Source organism: Ostrea edulis, unplaced genomic scaffold, assembly GCF_947568905.1.
Source record: "Ostrea edulis unplaced genomic scaffold, xbOstEdul1.1 scaffold_96, whole genome shotgun sequence".
NCBI classification, from domain to species: Eukaryota; Metazoa; Mollusca; class Bivalvia; order Ostreida; family Ostreidae; genus Ostrea; species Ostrea edulis.
The window spans coordinates 1-5,435 of NW_026606026.1; the positions used below are offsets into that span (position 1 = coordinate 1).

At 33.2% G+C, this 5,435-nt stretch overlaps 1 long non-coding RNA gene across 1 annotated transcript; it reads right to left on the reverse strand.

Moving 5' to 3' along the window:
- Positions 1–3,439: 3,439 nt before the first annotated feature.
- LOC130051163 (uncharacterized) lies at positions 3,440–4,859 on the reverse strand. Its single transcript, XR_008799538.1, has 2 exons — positions 4,339–4,859; positions 3,440–4,039 (listed from the first exon to the last, which is right to left on the reverse strand). It is a non-coding gene; the product is annotated as an uncharacterized LOC130051163 (long non-coding RNA).
- Positions 4,860–5,435: the final 576 nt, after the last annotated feature.

Sequence of the window (5,435 nt, forward strand, 5' to 3'; positions counted from 1 at the left end):
TAGATCTATAGTCAGATAGCCCCCCCCCCCCCCCCCCCCCCCCAATATTGTCGTGAATGGTAGTGGAAATGCAATATTTAACCGATGAATGGAACTGAAAGATCAACTCTTGCCACCTTCCTTCTCGAGCTTTGGATTATTTTTTTTAAATGTACATGTCAAGAAATTTTAGGCAATATTATGAACCGAGTCTTATGACCCCCCCCCCCCCCCCCCCCCCCTTTATAAACGTGCCTGATTCACATGCTTTCATTGTGTTTTAAATTCTAGGTGTCTGTTGTTTTTAAATCAGATGACTATTGAAATATCATCGATATCAATTGTATAATTTGGACAGAAATAAACATGAAATACACCCTATAACACACACCCCCCTCCCCAACTCTACAATTTGACAAAGTGCATACTTTAAAAAGTTTTCTCCATAAAATCCAAGAATTTAAACCTTGTTTTTGTCATAGATATAATACACCCTGTTAAAACTTGGTATACTAAAGAATTTGGTAACGTAAGCTTTACTATACACTATTTGTGAATAGTATTTATGTGAAGCTTAGGACCTCAATCGTAAGCGCGCCCCTAACTTCCGGTGTAAGGGGAGTAACTGCAAAAATGTAGGCCATTATCAGGAAAGAACGCTTTCAATTCTTCAATGACAAAATGCATGGCCACTAGTACTAGTTTGCAGTATAACAGGACGAAGTACCAGATACTTTTTAAACCATACCAATATATAGAAATTTCTGGATTACATTCACAGATACTGTTATGTCTTTCACTGATATCACATAAACATGATGTACAAATTCTCAAATCCCATTTCAAGTTGGAATCATAACATTCCATAATATTGCTATCGTTTTGTACCTTCTACGCATGAAGAGTGAATCAAAGGGGAGGTAATTCCAGCAACAGGTCTATTTCATTAAAAGACCCCCTTTTTCATATAAAATAGTAGATTACTGGGATTCATTTATTAGAAAATGATAAATCTATAAATAAACTTAAATTTCCAAACAATTTATGCATCTAATATCACAAATTTTAAATCTTTAATCCTTTAAAAAATAATTTTAAATGCTTAAAAACATTCATTTTTGTCAGTTTTTAAATTTTAATTGCAAATGAACGGCCAAAAGTCCAAAATACAATTTTTTATATGTTACAGACAAGGATTTGATATTTAAGTATTATACACTTTTAAAGAAATTTAAGCGTTACTTTTGCAGCAACACCTATTTCAAAATTCACCACATAACAAGAAAATGAAAAAGTTTGGCACAATGCCAAATTACAGGCTCCATGTAATCTCTATATGGACACTTATGATGTCAAACATGATTTCTCCCTAAGTGGTTTACATGGAAATATCATAAAAAAATCCATTCTTTTCATAAGTCTCCAGAATTGATTTGCATTTTTGAAAAAATAAAACCCTAATATTTAAGGATTTTTCTTGTGTTCAAAGACTAATCCACGTGTAAATACAGAATGCGCTGTTACTAAAAATAGAAACGACCTATCAATAAATTGACCTCAAATTATAATTATTCCAACTATATACTCAAATGATATATATGATTAGAAATGATATTGATGACCACCATTTCCTTCATTTTTATATATTTGCATGGTTTTCTCGTAGACAAGCTAGGTTTGCAACAACAGGGAAATAACTCTGGATATACCTCAGTGCAGTTCGCGCTTGATGACGTCATAATGAAAAAATGCGTCACGTCATAGTTGAATCGAGGGAAAATGTCATAATATTTACTTGTTATCTACTATCGCTGTCAAGTGTCAAATTTGTAACCCTCTATGACAAAATATAATAATGTTTCTCAAATGATCATTTATAAATTATTTTCTTTGATATTATGAAAGTCTACATTATTTTTTATATATACATATATATATACGTCATTGCACATTGAAATGTTAACAATCATGTATGCTGTATGCCCGAGAGGACCCTAATTTGGAAATAAATCATATTCTATTCTATACATAATTATGTAGTATGCGCTACGGTTAATTTCCATTAAAATTATTTTGTGACCATGTAATCTCTGCGAATCTTGCTCAATAGGGAAAGTAGGATTTATTTTGATGCTGTTATAATCGATCATTGTTTGTGAATAGTCGACATTAACGAAGCTAGGAATTTTTATGACATTCACAAGCATTTTATAAAATAAACCCGACAATGATCTCCAATATTACATGCACTTCATATTTCAATGCTATGACATCTACATGCGCTGATAGAGCAATTTATCGCATGAACTTTGAAATGTAGAAAACGCGACTGATCTGATCATGTACATCTTAAAATAGTCTTAATTTTGTCTGAGGAACATTTGCATAACGTCGACATAAAACAGATTTATTGGTCATTTTTACTAACTTAACCCCCCCCCCCCCCCTCCTCTAGATCCACCACTGACCGGGCTTTATACTTTATATTGTCCCGAAGGTTACAGTTGTAAACAAACATCAAGCAATGGAACAAGGAGAGGGAAATTATTTCAAAGATGTAGTACATATAAGACAGGTTCGGGCTAATGCAACACGGAATTTATGACGAAGCAGGACCGTTGAAAACCCGCCGGGATATTGAAAATATTATATTGTATTGAATTTAGAAGAAAAAAAAAACAACTCAACATCTTAATTTCTAATAAATGTGATACACAATACTCGACAAATAAATATCATTTTTTGGGCTGGAATTGTGTATCTTATTCATGAAAATGCTCAATGCACTCTTGTACAATTATAAAACAAATCGCATAAATGAAATAATTCTTTTTAAATCTGTTACCATGGAAACAAAGCCCGGTAGGCAGTGATTCTTTATGCTTTCTTAAATATTTATAAAGCTTTTTATAAAGCTGTTCAATATACATTTTTTGTTGCCATGGCAACCCATTTAAATTTTATTCAAGATAAAGTGGGTTTTTTTCTGGTGTTTTAAAATAACATTTTTCTACCAATTAGTATAATCTTATAGATAATACTCCGCTTTTTACCCCATAAGTTTGCCTCGTGTAGTATTTCCTTTTGTACAAAGATCCAGAAACATCACAAAAATAAGCCCATCTGGTCCAAAAACGACACGGGCGATTTTTTTTAAAAGATATAAATTCCTACTGAACATACTGATCAAAATTACCTTAACAATACCTGTATGAACCTACTTCAAATTATTTATGTTGCAATAAGTGTAAAAGCAATTTCGACAGGTGATGTAGCTGTAGCACGAGTAATGCGCCACAGCATTTGACGTGGTGTGAACGGAGACAATGGGCGTGGCTTGCAACGATTAACAACCAGTCACATAAACACCAATTTGGAAACTAAATTTTAGCCAACTGCTGTATAGAAATTCAAACACCGACCATGGCAATTCATTATAGATCGAGAACCAAAAGTAGACTTCATTTACAATATTTTATGTAGTAACAATAACAAGTGTAAATATTTATTGAACTTGCGATACTTATTCACTACTACTGTATGAATAGTACCAAGTACAATGCATTTCAAAACGATTTTCACTACCTTTTTATAGTTTTAATAGAAAATAAATTAGTTAACAACTTAACTACAAATGGATGCAACCTTCAAAAAAGTCAGATAAGTCTTGTAAACAATCTGCAAAAAGTAATCTCCAGTACATGTCAAAGTTCAGCCAACACTGCACTGTTCAGTTGTTCAGTCTCCTTTCCCCCAATGAAAATTTATTATAGATGGTTCTCAACTTAACCAGATTTGAAGAGGAGGATGGCAACTTGTCCCAAATAGAAATAGATGAAGTGCTTGGTCTCGTGGGTTACGTAGCTACCGAAGTTCCTCCCAACAATGCAATGCCACGTTGGGTTGTACTTTTTGTCGAATTCTTTCTTGATGTAAGCGGCAATATCTTTTTCAATGTTGTATTTTTCCAACGCTGTGGTTGCACAGTCAACGGCATCCTGCTGCATGTCCTCGGACATGTCAGCATTCTTGATGACAGCTTTCCTTTCAGACATGATTGCTAAAACATTAAAAGTACCATTCAAAATCTCGAAACAAGTACAGTACATACAATTGTTAAATCTCCCAAGTCCAAACGGTATCCAACCCGAATGGCCTTCTTTTTTTTTTTTTTAAAAAATACCCCATGACAACAGTAAACAAATATATAGGCCTGGCCTAGGGCCTACACTATTAGTCCGGCGACTAGGCCTAGCAAACGTAAAAAAGAGAAAATAAAATACCATGTAAATCAGAAAGCCCAATATCTAATGCAAATTGTATAAGATTTATAACATTTCAGAAATAATTATGTCTTACCTTTCTTCTATTCAGTCTCCTCACATGCAATTCACAAGTAATTAAGCGAGTGAACTTACATGGAAACCAACTCCTATGTATATGGGTTGCTAAATATCAAGAATCTCATTGGTTCATTGTAGAAATTTCATTGGTTGAATACAATCGCACTTTTTCTCGCATATCAAACCACAATGCATTGCAATATCCGATGACTGATCTAGAGTTTGCGAGCGGATCTAAGATTGAATTTTATTATCGTTTTTGTTTTATCATGAAGTAGATATATATAAACAATGAAAACATATGTAACAATGTTTTTATTACCAACTAGACATTAATCCGTGCATGGACGGGTAGATATGATAGACCTAATAACAGTGAATTTGTTGGCATGGGGGTTTGTTGTGATTTTTTTTTAACGGAAGTTGTATACTTGATAACGCATCAACTTTTAATGTGATGTCATATATATGTAATAGACCTATAATTTTGAAATTTTATAAACTATCCTTTCAAATTAATTAAGACATGTTTTAAGACCCAGTGGCGGATTTAAGGGGGGGGGGGGGGCGCAGCCCTAAAATGTTCAAATTTAAGGTAAATTGTGGTATCTTGTTTAGAAAAATGTATTGAACAATATAAGAAGCACTAATTTCTTCCACTCCCGGAGAAATAAATGACAAAATCTTTTGATTTCTTGAATTACGTTGTTGGGATAACTTCATTTTTTCCAAAAACCCTTAATATTTGCGTAATTTAATTAATTTCACCTTATGAAAAATGATAGAAAATAGTACAAATGACTAAATAGGAGACATTTTTCAAGCCCTATAAAATCTGTAAAATCCAGTGGCGCCCCCTGTAACCGCAATTCCTGGATCCGCCCCTGAGACTTGTCTTCAAATCATTAAAAATATCCCTCAATGAATTAAAGATATGTTAAATTTGAATATAGATTGATTCAATTCAATTAGAAATAGGTTCAATAGACAAATATAGATATTTAAGACACCGAGTGCCTGTGAATATTCGATCGAATATTTGATATGTGAACATGATCTATCTCTAATGAAGATACGCCACCATAATAACTGATGGATTGTTGAGTGTGGCGG